This window comes from Microcebus murinus, chromosome 18 (assembly GCF_040939455.1).
Source record: "Microcebus murinus isolate Inina chromosome 18, M.murinus_Inina_mat1.0, whole genome shotgun sequence".
NCBI classification, from domain to species: domain Eukaryota; kingdom Metazoa; phylum Chordata; class Mammalia; order Primates; family Cheirogaleidae; genus Microcebus; species Microcebus murinus.
Window position 1 is genome coordinate 29,074,036 of NC_134121.1, and position 23,044 is coordinate 29,097,079.

The 23,044-nt window shown below is 36.2% G+C and overlaps 1 protein-coding gene and 1 non-coding gene across 3 annotated transcripts in view; both read right to left on the minus strand.

Moving 5' to 3' along the window:
• USP32 (ubiquitin specific peptidase 32) overlaps positions 1–23,044 on the minus strand; it is a 205,514-nt gene that overhangs the window by 171,075 nt on the left and 11,395 nt on the right. The gene's annotated exons all lie outside the window — the stretch shown is intronic.
• On the minus strand, positions 12,106–12,269 carry LOC142862198 (U1 spliceosomal RNA). The gene has a single exon (XR_012913285.1). It is a non-coding gene; the product is annotated as a U1 spliceosomal RNA (small nuclear RNA).

A 23,044-nucleotide genomic window follows, 5' to 3' on the forward strand; every position in this document is an offset into this window, starting at 1 on the left:
CTGCCTTCTGCTCTTTGGAAACAAGAAATGACCTTATTTACATGTATCCCCAACACCTCTCAAATAACATTAGATCATTTTTTTAATAATCAAATGAATGTGCTATGTATTCTCTGTTAAAAGCCATACGCTTATCACTGAACCCCAGAATCTAAAAGAATATGACTCACAGTAAGAGCTCAATAAAAATGTTTTTTTATTATCTCACACTTGATGTTTGTCATCACTAAATGTTATCTCCTCACTCATGTCCTTCCTTAGTCTGAAATCCAATTTGCAATCCGGTTAATTTAGTAAACTATTAGATGAAAACCAGGTGGGAAATACAGTATGTTAATTCTAGAAGAGCTAACTAGATATAATTTAGACATTCACATGCCCAAAGGCAGAAGAACAAATAATGACTTTCTCAGAATCTTTTACCTTTGATAAATATCTTTTTTCCTTATTAACTAAAAGCAGACAGAATACCTTATACTAAAAAATTATGTATCTTATTCATTTATGAAGCATGATTTTGCTTCAATAAACAAAAAGTTAACAAACTTTAGAGGAAAAATAATCACAATATCAATTGAATGAGGCAGCTAGAATACCAATTGTATATAGTACAGTATTGCTGCAATGCCCCTCCAAATTGTTCTTTAACTTTATCAAACACTCTATGCCAGGCACTATTCTAGGTATTTGGAAATACTAACTCATTTAATCCTTGCATAATAAAAATCCTACAGGGTTGTTATTCCCATTTTACAGATAAGGAAATTGAAGCACAAAAGTTAAATCACTTGCCAAAGGTCATACAGTTAATGAGTGGCAAAACCAGGGTTTGCACCCAAGGAGTCAGGCCCTCATGTTCACACTCTTAATCTCCATGCTGTGCTTTTAAAAATAAATTCTTGCCAGGGATGTAGTGGGTCATGCCTGTAATCTCAGCACTCTGGGGGCTCAAGGTGGAAGGATCACTAGAGGCCAGGGGTTTAAAACCAGTTTGGGCAACACAGTGAGACCGTCTTTATAAAAAATTAAAAATTACAAAAAAAAAAAATTCTAATGTTGACGTTGTAATGAAAGTTAGTGTACTATATCATCACAGGAAGCACTATGCACTGATATAATCCATTGGTCTAGTAATACGGCAATATATAAGAAATGTTAAAAATGTTGATATCCTTTGATCTTAAGGTCCATTCCTGGGAATTTATCTTAAGGAAATAATTTAAGAGTATTATTAAAGATGGTAATAAAGATCTTATATTACAGAAACATGAAAATATGTTTGTAAGATAACAGATATCCAAAGATTATTAAAACTATACACAAGAAGATTGGCCAGGCACAGTGGCTCACGCCTATAATCCTAGCTCTCTGGGAGGCCAAGGCGGGAGGATCACTCAAGGTCACGAGTTCGAAACCAGCCTGAGCAAGAGCGAGACCCCGTCTCTACTAAAAATAGAAAGAAATTAATCATATAGAGAACTAATATATAGAGAAAAAATTAGCCAGGCATGGTGGCACATGCTTGTAGTCCCAGCTACTCGGGAGGCTGAGGCAGGAGGATTGCTCGAGCCCAGGAGTTTGAGGTTGCCGTGAGCTAGGCTGATGCCATGGCACTATAGCCCAGGCAGCAGAGTGAGACTGTCTCAAAAAAAAAAAAAAAATTCTCACAAAAATTATGCACCTGCCTCGCCTCCTTGGATATATTTGTGGAGTGCTTCTCTAGTAAGCTCTAGGGTCATTCACATTTTTGGGTTTAATAAATGTTGCTAACCTTCCTTCCAAGTGACTCTACCAATTTACATGCCTACAATTGTGCTTTTCCTACCCTGTTATTCACAAATGCTTATATAGTCTCTGTAATTCAAATTTTAAAAAATGCTAAAAGAATCTACCCTAGCCCATCAAAGAATATCTGTTCAAACAATGAAGAAAAATAAATATCCACTTCTATCATTAAAAAGGTATAAATCAGGCTCCCTGCTACTTTATCCTTGTTTATATCCCTGAGCAGATCATCTATAATTCAAAGTAGAAAACTGTGGCTATATATACATATACACACATACCAGTTGGCCTCAATGCTCTAAGATACAGTATTAACAGTATTGCCATGTGTGGGTGTTTGCCTGGCAACTAAAAGTGGATCCAGTCATCTCTTCTACTATGTCCATACAAAGTTGTTCCAGCTCTACAAGACACATGATTAGTGCAGCCTGTAGAATGGATTATGGCTCCATATCTTCACTTCACAGACTGCCAGTGTCTGTAATCAAAACGAACCACCCCATCTTTGCAAAAAGCATCAGGTTGCCCCATCTGCCAATACTTCTGTTCCCCCACAGCTTAGATGCATTACATAAAAAACTGAAGTAGTTTAGGAGAAAATCCTGGTCCCCCTATTAGTTCTTACTAACAAGCATAAAAATGGAAAGAAAAAGTAATATAGAATGGAATCCATGTGTTGGACAACAAAGCTACTTTGTCAACAAATGAACCAGTAACAATTTATAAACTTTAGAGCACAAATAAAGAAACATGGAAGTTATACAAGTTTTCTTCAACTAAGAATGATGGCTTTCATTCTGAAATATGTCAAGTATGCCACAATAAAGTAAGCATTTCACATAATTTCTGGAGAATAATGTGTCTTTGCAAACTGTCCATAAGAACAGAACATAAATCAAAAAAGATACCATTTAGTTTATGGTCACAGGAAATACGTTGTATATAAACACTGCGGGAGAGTCTTAAAAATATCCTGGAGAAAATGCTTTTAAGTATTCATTAGCTTTTTTAATTTTCCGTAACATAACAAAATGACTATTTAACATATATTGATGACAAGTTTTCTAGTTTATTTACTTGCTTCCAGCAGTTCCCCAAATCAAATACACAATTTATCATTCTTCTGGTTCATAAATTTCAGAAGCTATCAGCAACATAGCACTACCATCAGTTGAACTATATTAAAATATGTTTCCAAGTATCCTCCTTTTCCCCAGGGAGAAAAAATATATATATGCCTTAGTCAAAAGACATCTAATAGCCGAATTCCTTTTGCAAACCTAACCAAAATGTAATAACACATTGTTTTGAATGCCTTTAACCTATTAATAAGATAACATTAATAATAAATATTGAACCTAGCCTAGCATTTTATTCTTTAAAAAGCATTTTTGGCTTGCCCCAGTGGCTCACACCTATAATGCCAGCACTTTGGGAGGCTAAGGTGGGACAATCACTTGAGGTCAGGAGTTCAAGATCAACTTGAGCAAGGGCAAGACCTCTGTCTCTACAAAAACTAAAAAAAATTAGCCAGGTGCAGTGAGGTGCACCTTTGGTCTTAGCTACCTGGAAGACTGAGACAGGAGAGCCAACCACCTGACACCAGGATTTTAAGGTTGCAGTGAGCTATGATGATGCCATGATTACCCTGGGAAACAGTGTGAGACCCTGTCTCAAAAATATATATATATATATAGAGAGAGAGACTTGTTTGTAAAGAAAGCCACAAATAACAAAGATTTACATCTTCATCACATAATTACAGAAAAGTCAGATCTTCTACATCCTACTACTGGTACTAGCTAAACCCATAATATTCAAGTTGAAAAACAATTCTTTATGCCTTTTAAGTAAGAAATAATGAAATTTTTCCTATAATTCTATGAGAATTCACCCATGTTTGTGTGTCCTTGACAGCTTTGTTGAAAGGCTCTACAAAAAAACCCACCTTCAGCAACAACAAATTCATGAAATTTAGAAACAAAAATCTATTAGTCAAAAGAAAACAATATTAATGAAATTTTGACTTGTTTTGCTTTCTATACAGAGTGGAAATAACTGGGGTTTTTAAACATTATTCTTGGCAAAATGATGAAAAAGAGCACAAGTATCTCATTTCTCAATGCTGCTGTCATTTGGGGAAAAATACTGTGGAAAATAAACTGACATCTTGGCAACTACTACATCTAAGACAAGACAGGAATAATGTCACTTTCATTGCTATTTATGATAACAACATACAACATCTAACAAACCTTCACATATTATTCCTTTTTATAACAAAAGCAATTCTGAAAGAATTATTTAAATGGATAAGAGACAAGTGTGAACAATTTTAAATTCTTCAAAGATATTCACATATTTCCACTGCTAAACCAAGTTCTTTCTTTGTATTTTCTTGAGAATGTTGTACCAATAGTTTATGACTACAAGGTGCCCACCAATCCAGGCAATGACAAGTATTTTAATCTGAACATTTCTTAATTAAAATTATTAAAAACTTAATAGCTTCAAATGTTTGAATTAAAAGAAAGGTCTCATGACTAATAAGCACTTAATTTTCATGACTATTTTAAATATCATTTTTTCCTAGTTCCCTGCTCTCAGATTGTTTTTCTTTTTATTTATTTATTTATTTTTGAGACAGAGTCTCACTCTGTTGCCTGGGCTAGAGTGCTATGGCATCAGCCTAGCTCAGAGCAACCTCAAACTTCTGGGCTCAAGCAATCCTCCTGCCTCAGCCTCCCGAGTAGCTGGGATTACAGGCATGCGCCACCATGCCCGGCTAATTTTTTGTATATATTTTTAGTTGGCCAATTAATTTCTTTCCATTTATAGTAGAGACGGCGTCTCACTCTTGCTCAGGCTGGTTTCAAACTCCTGAACTCGAGCAATCCGCCAGCCTCGGCCTCCCAGAGAGCTAGGATCACAGGCATGAGCCACCACACCCAGCCCTGCTCTCAGATTTTCTAATACTAAAGATATGTATTTGTTCTATATTAAACTCTCAGTCATAATTTTCAAAAACAGTGACTATAAATTACTGACATAGATGGCAACATACTAACAGTTCACTCACAAGCATAGAAAAAAATCATTAGTGTACTATTAAAAATTCAGGTAAATTAGTCTGGCGGGGTGGCACTCGCCTATAGACCCAGCTACTCAGGAGGCTGAGGGAGGAAGATCGCTTGAGCCCAGGAGTTTAAGGTTGCAGTGACCTAGGCTGATGCACCAGCACTCTAGCCCCAAGAGCAAGATTGTCTCCAAAAAAAAAAAAAAAAATTTTTAGGTAAAAGATCAGACAACAACATTACCAGTTTACAGTATGAAGAAAAGTGAAAATAAAGTTATTTCAATAAGTGATAATAAGTTTTGTTTAAATCAAGAAAATATTGTTTTCCAGTCTTCTGTACCAACTAAACTCTATTTAGTTAATCCAATTTCATAAATGAGTTTATTTCTTTAAAAATGTGTTTTAAAGTTGAATTTAACTTTCAAGGCAATTAATCTGTAACTAAAGAATTACTTTCCCTGTAATCATTCACTCAATATTTCCCCAAGGAATTTTTGTCCTAGTTAAGTACAAAAATTTTATTACTTTTTTCATTACTCTGTATTGTGACTTCATGATAATGGTTATGAAGTCGTCAGGAAACAAAGTAATTACTAAAAGAATTCGTTCAGAGAAGACATTTTTATAAATAAAATTTTATACATAATTTTATTGAAATACCAAAAATAATGCTATAGAACAAATATATAGGAGAAAAACTAGAACAAAGGTACCAAAAAGTTTGGCTTTGAATCCAGACTTCTACAAAGTATCAGCTTCAAAATGACCTGAGAAATTAATTCATTTTTAATTGTAATAGTTCTAGGACTCTTGATATTTATTTAAAAACTAAGATGATTGTAATCCTAGCTCTTGGGAGGCCGAGGCGGGCGGATTGCTCAAGGTCAGGAGTTCAAAACCAGCCTGAGCAAGAGCGAGACCCCGTCTCTACTATAAATAGAAAGAAATTAATTGGCCAACTGATATATATATAAAAAAATTAGCCGGGCATGGTGGCGCATGCCTGTAGTCCCAGCTACTCGGGAGGCTGAGGCAGAAGGATAGCTCGAGCCCAGGAGTTTGAGGTTGCTGTGAGCTACGCTGACGCCACGGCACTCACTCTAGCCTGGACAACAAAGGGAGACTCTGTCTCAAAAAAAAAAAAAAAAAAACTAAGATGATTATTTCACTGTACTTTTAGGAAAAATATAATTTAGTTATTAGATTTAGTGACAATCTCCTATTGATTTTTTATTTCTATAATTCTAAAAATACTATAATTTTTTCACTTAAGTCTATTGTTTTAAAATTCTGGTGCTGCTTTTCTCCCAGAAACAGAAAAATACTATTATTAAAATAGATAACACCACTTTTTAAAACACTCTCACATGCAGTTGGCCTTCCATATCCATGAATTCCACATCTCTGAATTCAACCAAGAATCTAAAATATTAGAGAAAAAAATTGATGGCTACATCTTTACTGAATATATACAGACTTTTTTTTCCTTGTCATTATTCCTTGAACAATATAGTGCAACAATTGTTTACACAGCACTTACACTATATTAGGCATTATAAATAATCTAGAGATGATTAAAAGTATACAGGAAGATGTGCATAGGTTATATGAAATACTAAATAAACCATTTTATATAAGAGACTTGAGCATTCTTGGATTTTATTATAGTTTCTGCAGGGGGATCCTGGAACCAAACCCCCACAGATACCAAGGGATTACTGGGTATCTAACTGGGAACAGAAAACAAAAAAAAACTTATAAGAACATTCAAGTTATTTAGAGGTAAAAATTCTACCTAATCAACTGTAGCCTGTTTCATAAAAGATAATTCCCTCCTGCCTGCTCTAAGAGAAATATAGTCTTTAGAGATAATGAAGCATTTCACATTGTACTACAGTACTAGATAGTATACCACTTCCTGTTTATTTTAGTTATAAATTTTTAATAGAACACAACAGTTATATAAACATTAGATTACCTTTAAATTTTTTTACATTTCATAAAAGTGAAAGGGGAGAGGAGATCTATTGCTATGTTTAGTAAAAAATCCTGTTATAAAGATCTAAAGAAACTTCTCTAGTAAAGTCTTTTCACTAAAAGGCTCTGGTTCAAACAAAATAAGGCTACTTACTAGTTGTAAGGTCATTAACCGGAAAAAAGCTGAAGAGAAAATATATTTTAGACTGAGATCCTAGTGTAAAAACAAAGAACAAAATGAGCCAGGCAGAGTGGCTCACACCTGTAATCCTACCACTTTAGGAGGCCAAGGCTGGAGGATCGTTTGAGGACTGGAGTTAAGAGATCATCCTGGCCAGCCTAGCAAGATCCCATCTCTAAAAAACTAAAAAACATTAGCCAGGCATAGTAATACACGCCTATAAGCCTGGCTACTTGGAAGGCTGAGGCAGGAGGATCTCTTGAGCCCAGGAGTTTGAGGTTGCAGTAAGCTATGATTGCACCACTTCACTGCACTCTGTTCATCAGGCAAATGAACAAAACACTGTCTCAAAACAAAATAAAAGCAATATACACAAAAATTATTTAAACAAAGAATTATATCTGGCCATCTAAAAATAGTAAACATAAAATAAGCCTAAAAGTTTATTTTCTTTACTACATACAGTAAGCACTTCATAGTTGTCAGCAATTTCCTGATAGTCACACATGGTTCTAAATACAATGTTATGATGACAACATTCTCAAGTTTTATTACATAAAAGCAAAAGTGTACAAACACTTCCTAAAGAACCAAAGCGGAACAAATAATTTAAAATAAGAAAGTTTGTACTTCATATGATGCAATGCAAGTTTTTCTGAGAAAATACACAAGTTTCTAGTGCAAGACTACATGCAGTTATCATGGAGTCTTGATTGGTTAAAAAAAAAAAGACTACATGGAGGAATAAAAACAGAGTTTATGACGCAGAATAGAAGTTATACATATATAAATTTTTTAAAATATTTTTTAAAACTAAGAATGGAAATAATTCCCTGGTTCATGTTGAATTAGCACCTAAAAAAGCAAATCTAAATTTGGATTGTAACTTTTTACTACACTCTAAGTTTCAGTGAATAAAAAAAGGTTGAATACTAGAAATATGAAGTCATAAATAAGAATTATTTTAAGACATATATAACAGTAAAAATGTGAAACTTCAGAAGTGAAACAAAGACAACAGTTGGCAGATTTGACTATACAAATTTTTTACCTATACACATTAAAAATAGCAAAAGAAAGATAGCAACAAGATAGTAAACTAAAAGGAGAAAATATCTGCAGCAAATCTGTGAAATAATTGGTTAACATTCAAGGTATTATAAAAAGTTCTATAAATTGATTTTTTTTTTTTTTTTTTTGAGACAGAGTCTCACTTTGTTGCCTAGGCTAGAGTGAGTGCTGTGGCGTCAGCCTAGCTCACAGCAACCTCAAACTCCTGGGCTCAAGCGATCCTACTGCCTCAGCCTCCCCAGTAGCTGGGACTACAGGCATGCGCCACCATGCCTGTAGGGAGAGAAGAGAAGAGGAGAGAAAAGGAGAGGAGAAAGAAAGAAAGAAGTCTGATATGAAAGAACCAAAAAACAGGAAAAAAAATTTTTTGAGGAAACAGCCCATATAAAGAGGGAAAAAGAACTTTTAAAAATAGATTACTGGCCGGGCACGGTGGCTCACACCTGTTAATCCTAGCACTCTGGGAGGCCGAGGCGGGAGGATTGCTTGAGGACAGGAGTTCAAAACCAGCCTGAGCAAGAGCGAGACCCCTTCTCTACCAAAAATAGAAAGAAATTAATTGACCAACTAAAAATATATATACCAAAAAAATTTAACCGGGCACGGTAGCACATGCCTGTAGTCCCAGCTACCTGGGAGGCTGACGCAGAAGGATCACTTAAGCCCAGGAGATTGAGGTTGCTGTGAGCTAGGCTGATGCCAGGGCACTCACTCTAGCATGGGCAACAAAGTGAGACTCTGTCTCAAAAAAATAAAAATAAAAAATAGGGTCGGGCGCAGTGGCTCACGCCTGTAATCCTAGCACTCTGGGAGGCCAAGGCGGGTGGATTGCTTGAGGACAGGAGTTTAAAACAGTCTGAGCAAGAGTGAGACCCCATACTATAAATAGAAAGAAATTAATTGGCCAACTAATATATAGAGAGAAAAAATTAGCTGGGCATGGTGGCACATGCCTGTAGTCCCAGCTACTCAGGAGGCTGAGGCAGTAGGATCGCTTGAGCCCAGGAGTTTGAGGTTGCTGTGAGCTAGGCTGACGCCAGGGCACTCACTCTAGCCTGGGCTACAAAGCGAGATGCTGTCTCAAAAAAATTAATTAATTAATTAATTAATTAATTAATTAAAATAAAAATAGATTATTAATATTCTCAAAGAGACGAGATACTACCAAGATTTTTTTTTTAAAAAAGATGCATCTTTATAATCTGGTCTTTGTGAAATAAATAAATAATAAAAAGAAATATAATTTTAAGAATAATAAAAAAAAAGAACTAGATGCTCTTTAACAAAGATCATAGAACAAGAAAGGACTCTTAAAAGACAAACAAATGGTCAATATGCACATGTAAAGGTGTTCAATATCACTTAGTCATCAAGGAAATAGAGATTAAACCACAATGAGTTACTACTTCCCACCTATTAGAATGGCTAAAATTAAAAAGAATGATATCAAGCACCAGTCCTACAAGCTCCATTCTAATAAGTGCCCTATATAGGTGTATCATTTATTATCTTTTATATCACATTTTTACTGTACCTTTTCTGTGTTTATCTATGTTTAGATACACAATACTTACCATTGTGTTATAACTGCCCACAGTATTCAGTACAGTAACAAACTGTTCCTAGCACAGGAGCAGTAAGATATATCATATAGACTACATGTGCAGTAAACCATACCATCTAGGTTTGTGTATGCACACTATGATGTTTGCTGAACAACAAAATCGCCTAATGATACATTTCTCAGAATGTATCCTCGTATTTAAGAGACCCATGACTGCATATGCGTCATATACAAAAAAAAATACTTGTACAAGAATGTTTGCAACAGTTTTATTCTTCATAGCCCAAAACTGGAACTCAAATGTCCAACAGAATGGATAAATAACTGTGTAATACTCAGCAACAATATGGATGAATATCGCATCTCTCAAACATCATGTTGAATAAAACAAGCCAGATACTAAAGGATATATACTATATGATTCCATTTATATTAAGTACAAGAAGAAATGAAATTTATAGTGACAGAAATCAGATCAGTGGTTGGTCCTGGTGGGTGGGGATGATGAACTGGAAAAAGGCACCAAGGATCTTTCTGGAGTGACAGAAATAATCTGTATCTTGACTCTGGTGATAACATGAGTATAAAGTATCTATCAAAACTCACTGAACTGTACACTTAAAATTTGTGTCTTGATAGGAGGGTGGGCTACATGGGTATATGTACTTTTAAACTCACTGAAGTGTATACTTAAGTACATTTTATCAAACGCAAAGTTAAACAACATGCAAATTTGCCATATGATACTTTCAATAAATAAAAAATGTAAGAGCTCTTAAAAATGAAAAAATGAGGCCAAGCATGGTGGCTCACACCTGTAATCCCAGCATTTTCAGAGGCCAAAGTGAAGATCGCTTGAGGCCAGGAATTCAAGAGCAGCCTGAGCAACAGTAAGACCCCATCTCTACTAAAAATAGAAAAAATTAGATGGGCATGGCCGCCCACGCCTGTATTCCCAGCTACTCCAGAGGCTGGGGCAGGAAGATCACTTGAGCCCAGGAGTTTGAGGTTGCAGTCAGCTAAGAATGTGTCACTGTACTCTAGCCTAGTGACAGCAAGACTCTGTTTCTTAAAATAGAAAAGAAAATGTGATGCACACCACCACACCCAGGTAATTTTTAAATTTTTTTTGTAGAGTTGGGGTCTTGCTATGTTGCTCAGGCTGCTCTTGAACTCCTGGCCTCAAGTGATCCTCCTCCCTCAGCCTCCCAAGTGCTAGGATTACAGGTGTGAGCCATCATGTCCGGCCTAAAAGATTTGATTTCATTCTTTCTTATAGCTGAGTAGTATTTGATGGTGCATATATGTCACATTTTCTTTTCTTTTTTAAGAAATAGGGTCTTGCTGTCACCAAAGCTGGAGACTTCTCTTTCCCAAAAGACTGTAAAAAATGGCCATAAAACCATAAGGGTGGTGCTACATACTAGCATTTAATATCCTTTGGACAAATAAATATTACCATACAACAAGATAATCTCAGAAAACAGTAATATAGTTCTTTAAATGTTAAAATCTAAAAGGTATTATCAGACTAGGAGTGGTGGTACATGCCTGTAGTCCCATCTACTTGGTAGACTAAGGCAAGAGCACTGCTTGAGGCCAGGAGTTTGAGTCAGCCTGGGCAACACAGTGAGACATTGTTTTTTTTTAAAAAATTAAAGTAAAAGGTATTTAAAGAGAAAATATTTATGTAATATAAAAAAAAAATCAAGACCAGTATGGTGCCTCATGCCTGCAAAGACAAAGTGAGATGATTGATTGAGGCCAGGAGTTCAAAATCAGCCTAGGCAACATACCAAAATCCTGTCTCTGCAAAAAGTAAGAAAAAATTAGCTGGGTGTCATGGAGCACACCTGTAGTCCCAGCTACTTGAGAGGCTGAGGCAGGAGGATCACTATAGCCCAGGAGTTTGAGGTTGCAGTGAGCTAGGATGATACCACAGCACTCTAGCCAGGGCAACAGAGCAAGATCCTGTCTTTAAAAAACAAAACAAAAAAACACAAAACCTAAAAAATGAAAGAGAAACAAATAAAATCAATTAGAAAAGTTAGAAGATTAGAAGGTTGAAGAAATCTCTCAAAAAGTAGTAAAATGACAATGATGAAAAAAGGTAAGAAAATTAGAAGATCCATCCAGGAGACCCAACAAACACAGGAATTTTAGAAGACAGGAAATAATTAAATTTCCCAGAACTAAAAAACACTGGCCTTCAGATTAAAGGAACCCATTTTTATAAGCAAATAGGTGAAAACAGAGTTATACCAAAGGGCATTATTGTAAAATTGTACAACATTGTGGATAAAGATTCTATAAACTTCTATAAATAGAAACAAATAACAACAGTCCAAAAATTAGAATGGCACTAAATACCTCAACAGCAACATGGGAAGCGAGGCTAAAAATAAAACAATACATTTTTAAAATGCTGAAGGAAAATGAATTTTTTTTCCCCAGGGGAAAGCGTGAACACAGTCCCCTAGTACCACAAATTATGCAGTTCAGTTTCCCACATTTGGGGAAATCATAGAAGTCAGCACATCCAGAATGCAATGAATAAGCCTCACCCTGAGAAAACCACCTTCGTGATCATGGTACCTCCCCTGACAGGTAAAAATAAAAAAATGATTTCTGACTTAAAAGTTTAACTCAGACAAACTTTCAGTCAAGTATGAGGACAGATTTAAGATATTTTCAGACTTACAAATCTCAAATAAATTACCTCACATAAACTCTTTCTCAAAAAGTTCCTGGAGGAAGTGATCCACCAAAATGAAATAAAATTCAGAAATCAGAACACATGAGATACAGATAACAAGAGGACTAGTACAAGAGAATCTCTAGGATAAAGATAAGTGAATTCACAGGGCATAACTATGGGATGGGTTCCAAGAGTAACCAGTCCAGTTTGAAGCCAATGAGAAGGCCACATGAGATACTAGAGAAGGAACCGCCAACATCTTTTTTTTTTTTTGAGACAGAGTCTTACTCTGTTGCCCAGGCTGGAATACTCACAGCAACCTCAAACTTCTGGGCTGAAGCAATCCTCCTGCCTCAGCCTCCCAAGTAGCTGGGCCTACAGGCACCCACCATGACACCCAGTTAATTTTTTCTGTTTTTAGTTGTCTGGCTAATTTATTTCTATTTTTAGTAGAGACAGGGTCTCACTCTTGATGAGGCTGGTCTCAAACTCCTGACCTCAAGCGATCCTCGGCCTCCCAGAATGCTAGGATTACAGGCTTAAGCTATCACCCCTGGCCAACATCTGATAGTCTTAAGAAGAGACTTGGGCAGGCCGGGCGCGGTGGCTCACGCCTGTAATCCTAGCACTTTGGGAGGCCGAGGCGGGCGGATCGCTCAAGGTCAGGAGTTCGAAACCAACCTGAGCGAGACCCCGTCTCTACCAAAAATAGAAAGAAATTAATTGACCAACTAAAATATATATATATACCAAAAAAAAAATTAGCCGGGCATGGTGGCGCATGCCTGTAGTCCCAGCTACTCGGGAGGCTGAGGCAGTAGGCTCGCTGAGCCCAGGAGATTGAGGTTGCTGTGAGCCAGGCTGACGCCACGGCACTCACTCTAGCCTGGGCAACAAAGTGAGACTCTGTCTCAAAAAAAAAAAAAAAAAAGAAGAGACTTGGGCAAGTGACAGAGTTTAGTGTTGAATTAGTGATAAGTATTTAGAATACTAGGCAAACAAAAATAAAACCACAATTATTAGCTCCAAGGTAAATAAAAGTTGCTAGAAAAGTAATCAAAGCTTACTATGCTACTTCAGCTGTGAATCCTATGTATATAAGCATAATAAGGTAAACACTGAACATTTATTTATCTAACCAAAATTACCTCATAACTATTGTGGTAGGATGAAGTAACAGGAGGAGAGGAAGGGGAAGTGGCTGAGGGGGAAGGAGGGGAAAGCAAGCTAAATTCTCATACTAATTCAGACCAGTAACTTTGTGGAGAAAAAAAAAAATTCTCATGCTAAGTAGCGGGAAGTCAACAGATAGTGATAAAACTGAAAAATCAATACCAAATAACAAAGATCAACTAAAAGAATATAAAGTGGTCTTTGAGAAGGAAAAAATGCCAAGGAAGTTCAGGGCACAGATTTTCATTTAACAAATATTGTTCAAACTATTTAACACTTTAAACTGCAGTCATGTGTCATATAACAATGTGGATACATTCTGAGAAATGCATTGTTATGTGATTTCATCTGTGTGGGAACATCATAAAGTGTGCTTAAACAAACCTAGATGGTATAACCTACTATACACCCAGGCTATATTGGTATAGCTATTGCTCCTGGGCTACAAATCTGTACACCATGTTACTGTACTAAATACTGTAGGCAACTCTACCACAATGGTAAGTATTTGTATATTTAAACATATCTAAATGTACAAAAAGGTACAGTAAAAATATGATATAAAAGATTAAAAAATGGTACAGATCGCTAAGTGCCATGGCTCATGCCTGTAATCCTAGCACTTTGGGAGCCCGAAGGCTGGTGGATCACTTGAGATCAGGAGTTCTGAGACCAACATAGGCAACATAGCAAGACCCTGTCTCAACAAAAAGTAAAAAAAAAAAAAAAAAAAGTTAGCCAGGCATGGTGCTGCTGGCCTGTAGTCCCAGTTAGTTGGGAGGCTGAGCCAGGAGGATCACTTGAGCCCAGGTGTTCAAGGTTGCAGTAAGCTATGAATATAAAGGCCTAGGAGGTATATAGAGTACTATAGTAGTCTTTATAAAATATACACTTGTTATACTAAATTCATAAAAAATTTTTCTTCAAAAATAAATTAACCTTAGCTTACTGTAACCTTTTTACTTCATAAACTTCTTAACTTGTCTCTTTTGTAATAACACTTAGCTTAAAACACAAACATGGGTACAGCGGCACATCCCTGTAGTCCCAGCTACTCAGAGGGTTGAGGCAGGAGGATGCTTGAGCCTAGGAGTTTGACCCTCGGCCATACAGCAATACCCATCTCTTTAAAAAAATCAGAAATAAAAAAATCACAATCATGTTGTACAGCTGTACAAAAATGTCTTTAAATCCTTATTCTATAAGCTTTTTTTTTAAACTTTTTTGTTAAAAGCTAAGACGCAAAAACATGCCTGAGCCTAGGCCTATATGGCATCAGGATCCTTGATATCACTGACTTCTACTTCCACATCTTGTCCCATAGGAAGGTCTTCAGGGGCAATAATATACATGGAGCTGTTACCTCCTAAGATAAAAATGTCTTCTGAAATACCTCAAGAACCTGTCTGAAACTGTTATGGTTAACTTTTTTTTATAAGTAGAAGGAGTACAGTCTAAAATAATGATAACAAGTATAATACAATAAATAGCTACAATTTCACTAGGCAAAAGAAATTTTTTAGCTCCACTATAGTGTCATGAGATCACTGTCATATATGCAGTCCACTGTTGATCAAAACATCATTTTGGGCCGGGCGCGGTGGCTCACGCCTGTAATCCTAGCTCTCTGGGAGGCCGAGGCGGGCGGATTGCTCGAGGTCAGGAGTTCGAAACCAGCCTGAGCAAGAGCGAGACCCCGTCTCTACTATAAATAGAAAGAAATTAATTGGCCAACTAATATATACAAAAAATTAGCCGGGCATGGTGGCACATGCCTGTAGTCCCAGCTACTTGGGAGGCTGAGGCAGGAGGATCCCTTGAGCCCAGGAGTTTGAGGTTGCTGTGAGCTAGGCTGACGCCATGGCACTCACTCTAGCCTGGGCAACAAAGCGAGACTCTGTCTCAAAAAAAAAAAAAAAAAAAAAAAAAAACATCATTTTGCACCACATGACTATATAGTCATATATAACACTGATAAAAATAGGTATCTCAGAAAAAGATATAAAATTGTAGGTACATTATGATGAAAACAATATAAAACATTAATCTGAAAAGAGTAAAAGCAAATAATTAGCTATGTTAGGTGATGGGATCATTAGTGAAATTTTCTCCCTTTCTTTTCTAATCTCAGTAATATTGTAATATTGCTTTTATACTTTTAAAATAAATTTTACAAAAGTGCTGTTGATTAGTAGTTGATGTTCCCCTTTGTCTTTGTTTACAATGTTCCTTCCCTGTCTGTCAATACTACCCTACTTCTTATCAAGACCACCTGAACAACATGTAATTCTCTTTTAAGTCTTCATTAAAATGGCACCTCCTCTTTCCTTTCATCCCCAAAATTTCTCCTTCATAATCCTGCTATATCTTCTCATATATGGATAATAAGCTCTTTATCCATATACTTAAAAGGGTAATACTGTATCTTATTTGTCTTGATTATCTCCAGCCCTCAGCTCAGAGCCTAGAACGGCATAGGTGCTTGATAAATATTTAATTACTATTTAATTCAATTATTTATTTATTCCAATAACCATAAGAAATCTTTTGTCAGATCAAATCATGGACCAGCCGGGCGTGGTGGCTCACGCCTGTAATCCTAGCACTCTGGGAGGCCAAGGTGGGCGGATTGCTTGAGGTCAGGAGTTCGAAACCAGCCTGAGCAAGAGCGAGACTCCCAACTCTACTATAAATAGAAAGAAAATTAATTGGCCAACTAATATACATAGAAAAAATTAGATGGGCATGGTGGCGCATGCCTGTAGTCCCAGCTACTCGGGAGGCTGAGGCAGCAGACTTGCTTGAGCCCAGGAGTTTGAGGTTTCTGTGAGCTAGGCTGACACCATGGCACTCTAGCCCGGGGAACGAAATGAGACTGTCTCAAAAAAAAAAAAAAAATGGACCATAAATTTTTAAAAAGAGGAAAGGAAGGCAAAAGAAACTAATAAAATATACACAAAAGAGAGTCTTCTAAAAGGGAAATGTGACTTCTTATTAGATTTCATTTTTTCTACTTTAACAGTTTTTAAATGTCTCAACATAAATGAGAAAAAGTGATTGTGATAAAAAGGATGAAGATATCCAGGAGAGGTGACACTGGCAAAAAAAAAAAAAAAGGCTTTACATTAACAGAACTCTCAGAGATATCTCACAACACTGAAAGCACGAAAGAAAAAATGATAGAAGCTGATCCAAAGCAAGAAAAGAATATGCCATTCAGCATAGAAAAAGCACTAAATATTATTTATTAATAAGTTATACAACAAGGCAACCACTGTTCAAACTACTCTTGATAGATTTTTTTACAAAGAAGTAAAATACTCTAATTGTGGTATTTTAAATTATAACATACTACCAATATATTCATCTTATTATTTTTTTAAATTTCTCTATACATTTATAATCAAATGTGAGCTTTTAATTTTGTTTTGTTTTGTTTTGTTGAGACAGAGTCTCATTTTGTTGCCCGGACTAGAGTACCATGGCATCAGCCTAGCTCACAGCAACCTCAAACTCCTGGGCTCAGGCAATCCTTCTGCCTCAGCCTCCCGAGTAGCGGGGACTACAGGTATGCACGACCATGCCTGGCTAATTTTTTCTGTATATTTTTAGCTGTCCAATTAACTTCTTTCTATTTTTGGTAGAGACGTTCTCACTCTTGCTCATGCTGGTCTCTGAACTCCTGAGCTCAAACGATCCGCCTGCCACAGCCTCCCAGATTGCTAGGATTACAGGCATGAGCCACCACGCCTGGCCAGCTTTTTATGTTTTGACAAAAATTTTTAAAGGTCACACAGATCAATTGTTATTTTCCCATTGATGAATTTTGACTGCTTTGAATAGCCTCATCTTGCATGGTCATTTTTTATAGTCCCATACCACTATGCAAACCAAGAAATGCCTATACACAATATTTATTCTCCATCTTAGTAATTTTAATCTTTATCATTGATCCTTTAAAGGAACATCTATAATACACCATAAACCATATAGCATGTTAGAATTTGCATTATAGAAGTAAACATCACACGTACAATCAAGAAGTACATAGACAATATGTACTAAACTCTCTTTAGTGAATGCTATTTTTTTCCTTTTTCTGTTTTAAATGTAGTAGAGCTAAGTAGATACTATAGATAAGGCCTTTATCTAATCAACCTTGGTAGAAGCAATCTAGTAGACGCTGGGCATGCTGGCTCAGTGCCAAAAGGGGCGGATCGTTTGAGCTCAGGAGTTCGACCAAACTGAGCAAGAGCGAGACTCCATCTCTACTAAAAACAGAAAGAAATTAATTGGCCAACTAAAAATATATAGAAAAAAAAAATTAACCAGGCATGGTGGCACATGCCTATAGTCCTAGCTACTCAGGAGGCTAAGGCAGAAGGATTGCCTGAGCCCAGGAGTTTGAGGTTGCTGTGAGCGAGGCTGAACCCATGGCACTCTAGCCAAGGCAAGAGAGTGAGACTCTGTCTCAAAAAATGAAGCAATTTAGTAGAAAGCTGCAGAAATAACTCTAATATGTCAATCAGAGCTGAGATGTGAAATATAAGCCAAAAAAAGGAGAAAACTAAAAAAACTAAAATTTTTGACCTGTTGTTTTAATTTTTCCAAAAAAATCTTTATTTCCTTGATTGACTTCAAGTTAAAAGTAAAAGAAAAAAAAAATCTTTAATTTCTAAAGTAATTTGGAAACACAGGATAATCCTTATCTTCCAATGTATGTAATCAACATATAGTAAATCAGAATATGCATTGCATTTTCACTCTCACCCAATTTTTTGCTAACTATAATCTGATTTTTTTTATTTTATGAAAATTAACAACTCGTAAAAGATGAAAAAAATCAAATTTCTTTTGAGTACCTTACTATAACTGCACTAAGCTACATAGCTCAATATTAAACATTAATTTTGTTTTTGTTTGCTTTTTTTCTTTGAGATAGAGTGTCACTTTGTAGCCCAGGCTGTAGGGCAACAGCCTGCTCATAGCTTACTGTAACCCCAAACTCCTGGGCTCAATCAATCTCCCCATCTCAGGCTTGGGAATAGCTGGGACTATAGCTGCCCACTACCAGGCTTGGCTAATTTTTTAAAAATATATATTTTGTAAAGCCGGTGTCTCACTATGTTATCCAGGTTGGTCTCAAACTCCAGGCCTTAAGCAATCCTCTCATTTTGGCTTTCAAAAGTGCTGCGATTATAGGCATGAGCTGCCACACCCAGCCAACATTAATGTTAAACACAGTATTAAACTATTAATCATCAAATAAGCCACTCACAATTAAAGTGTTCAAAGTTTGAAAAAAATTGTACTAAAATATTGGCATAACAGCCTTCAGTCTAGAATAAAAGTTTTCTCTAATATATTAAGTTGTAAAAAGCCACTGCCAAGAGATAAAAATTTCTAGAAGAGTTATTAGATGAAAGGCTGAAAACCTCTAATAAAAATGCACAAAGAACATTGCCATAATAAAATTTTGATATGCAAAGGGCTATATTTGAAAGGTTACATATCTAAAAGAAACCTCTTTCAGTCAGTATTTACCACCCCCTTAAACTCACCTATTAATCTATATTTATGTCTGTTAACATAGGTTTATCTTTTGAGAACCTGCCCCCAGATAGAAAGTTTTAAGAAAAGTTAAAAACACAGAATTTCATTAAAAGGGTGCCTACAAAAGCAAAAGATTTTAAAACATGTAACTGTCATTTGCAGCATTAAGCACCCTCTTAACCTTCAAATGGTCCCTATTCCAGTAGCACATGTAACAAATAAGGCCTAGGCCCCTTATAGCCATTGGGTTAACAGGTTAAATTTCAAACTTCATAAAGACACAAGGCATTTTTCATCTTAAGGTAGAGACTACCCACTGTCTTCCACTGTGTACATGTTTGCAATAATAAAGGCCAACCTTTTCTGATGTTCCCTAATAAATATCCTGATTTTCCACTCTGGCTAAGATTTAATAAATTTGGTTCTCCCTGCTTTCATTACAAGCAGCATTGCTTTTACACAATATCATTTTCTCTTTATTTTGGGAGTAGGGTTCTTTCTACTCTGGTTTTCTGTAGCTGTGGAGTCAATTAATCAGAGCTTTGTAGTTATAGCCTCTGCATAATCTACAACATCATTTAAAGTCAAAATTACATTATAATACAAAATAAAATTCAAAATTATATACCTGACTTCACCAAAATTTAAAACTTTTACCAAGACTATGAAAGACAACCCACAGAATGGGAGAAAATATTTGCAAATCATATATCTGACAAGGGATTAATATCCAGAATATATAAAGAACTCTACAACTTAACAAAAAAGCAAACATCCCAATTGAAAAATGAGCAAAGGAGTTAAATGGACAATTCTTCAGAAAGAATATACAAATGACCAATAGCACATGAAGGGATGCTCAATATCACTAGCCATTAGGGAATTACAAATGAAAACCACAATGATACCACTTTATACCCATTAGGATGGTTATTAATTAAAAGAAAAAACATAAGATAAGCATAGTATAGGATATGGAGAAACAAAAAGGAGCCCTTGTGCATTGCTGGTGGGAATGTAAAATGGTGCAGTAGCTGTGGAACCAGTTTAGCAGTTCCTCAAAAAGTTAAACATAGAATTAACATACAACCCAGCAATTCCACTGTGAAGTATATACCCAAAAAGAACTAAAAGCAGAAACTCAAGCACATACTTATACACCAATGTTCACAGCAACATTACTCACAAAAGCCAAAAAGTGGAAACAGTCCACATGTCCCATCAAGAGATGAATGTATGTATAATAGATATATACATTGCATGTTATATATATGAATTATTCAGCCATAAAAAGAAATAAAATTCTGCTACATACTGCAACATGGATGAAGCCTGAAAACATTATCTTAAGTGAATTAAGATGTGAAAGGGTAAATTTTTTGGGGGTGGGGGGACAGAGTCTCACTCTGTTGCCCTGAGTAGAGTGCCATGGCATCAGCCCAGCTCACAGCAACCTCAAACTCCCAGGCTCAAGCAATTCTCCTGCCTCAGCCTCCCAAGTAGCTGGGATTACAGGTGCGTGCCACTATGCCTGGCTAATTTTTCTATTTTTAGTGGAGAAAGTGATTCTCCTGTCTCAGCCTCCCAAGTAGCAGGAATTACAGGCACATGCCACCATGCCGAGCTAATTTTTCTATTTTTAGCGGAGACAGGGTCTAACTCTTGCTCAGGCTGGTCTCGAACTCCTAACCTCAATCAATCCTCCCGCCTTGGCCTCTCAGAGTGCCAGGATTATAGGCGTGAGCCACCACACCCAGCCAAGATGTGAAAAGGTAAATATGGTATAATTCCATTTATATGAGATACATACAATAGGCAAATGATTTAGAGACAGAAACTAGAATAGAGGTTACTAGGGACTGGGGAAAAGGGGAATAAAGAGTTACTATTTAATGAGTACAGAGTTTCTATTAGGGAGGAGGAACAAGTTCTGAAAATGGATAGTGGTGATGGTTGCACAATATTGTCACTAATTATATACTTAATTAATGTCATTAATTATATGCTTAAAAATAATTCAAATATGGCCAGGCATGGTGGCTCATGCCTATAATCCTAGCACTCTGGGAGGCCAAAGCAAGAAAACTGCCTAGGAGTTTGAGGTTGCAGTGAGCTGTGATAATGCCACAGCACTCTAGCAGGGGCAACAGAGTGACATTCTGTCTCACAAAAAAGTTAATAATTCAAACAGTAAATTTCATGTTATATATATTTTACCACAATAATAAAGTTGGCAAAGCCAAAACAATATACATGCCTGAGTTTGTGAAGAGCAGACAAAAATTCATATAAAATAGTACAATGATCCTAAGACACAGTCAAAAATACATTACTGATTATAAGGAAGCTATATTCCTATTACAGACAGAAATCATAATTTAGTGCAATTTTTTGCTTTTTCTCTCATATATGAGAAAAAGCTGCTTATATTTATTTATTAGACAAATATATAGCTTTTAGAAAGGGTTGTAAAGCAATGCAAATGTCAAATTAGCTCTGGCATAAATTAAGGAAATAGGAGTTTTTAAAAAAACTATTAGGAGGCTGGACACGGTGGCTCACACCCGTAATCCTAGCACTCTGGGAGGCCAAGGCAAATGCTCAAGGTCAGGAGTTCAAGACCAGCCTGAGCAAGAGCAAGACCCCATCTCTAATAAATATAGAAAGAAATTAATTGGCCAACTAATATATATAGAAAAACTTAGCCAGGCATGGTGGCACATGCCTGTAGTCCCAGCTACTCGGGAGGATGAGACAGAAGGATCACTTTAGCCCAGGAATTTGAGGTTGCTGTGAGCTAGGCTGACGCCATGGCACTCACTCTAGCCTGGGCAACAAAGCGAAACTCTGTCTCAAAGAAAAAAAAAACAAAAAAAAAAAACAAATATAGGGGACTCAGGATACTAGTATCCTCAGGATACTCAGGACAGCTGCAAGTATACCCTTTTCAGCTTAGCTTATCCTTGCCAGAATCACAACAGGCACTAGTTGACAGACATCGTGTGTGCATTTTCAGACCCTCAAACTGACACAAATAGGCCAGGTGTGAGGCTGAAACAGGAAGATCACTTGAGGCCAGGAGTTCAAGACCAGCTTGGAAAACATAGCAAGACCCCACTTCTATAAAAAATTTGAGAAAAAATTAGCTGGACATGGTGGCGCATGCCTGTAGTCCCAGACAGTGGGGAGGCTGAGGTGGGAGGATCACTTTAGCCCAAGAGTTTGAGGTGGCATTATTATGCCACTATACTCCAGTCTGGACAACAGAGCAAGACCCTAACTAAATAAATAAATAAATAAATAAATAAATAAATAAATAAATAAATACTGACACAAATATGAAAGGAGCATGTCTTCTAAATTCCAGTGCAATCTACAATTTTCTATCCTCTAATAAATTCTAACACATAGAGACGTGCCATATAGTACAGTTCTGAGACCTATAATTATAAAATTCAGTCATATGCCTATAAACTCACAAATTAAAATTTTAAGATATGAGCCATATGTTATTTAACATTTGGAATAAGACATGGAAATAAATGTAAAAAGGTGCGCTGAAAGAAAAGTAAGTAACTATTGATTTTTAAAAAGCAACAATCATAATCATAAAAACAACAATGACTATAACCATATGGTTCTCATAATCATCAAGCATACGTTAAACTTGTATGCTTAAAACAGTGAAAAGTAGTTTAAGAAAAAGTTTCTGCCACAAGAAGCTTTCAATCAAGTTGGGAGATTAAATTAACACACATAGAGCAATACCATACATATGTAAAAATATTCAAATACAAAGGATACAAATTTAAGAGTCACAGGAATTCAAAAGAAATAAATAAGTGCTAGATAGTCCAGGAAAGTTCCAGAGAAGGAAGTTAAGATTTAGGCTTAGTCCAGAAGGACAGACAGATTCAAATGAGAATACACTCTTCATAATTTAACTTTACCTTGCCTTTCCAACAC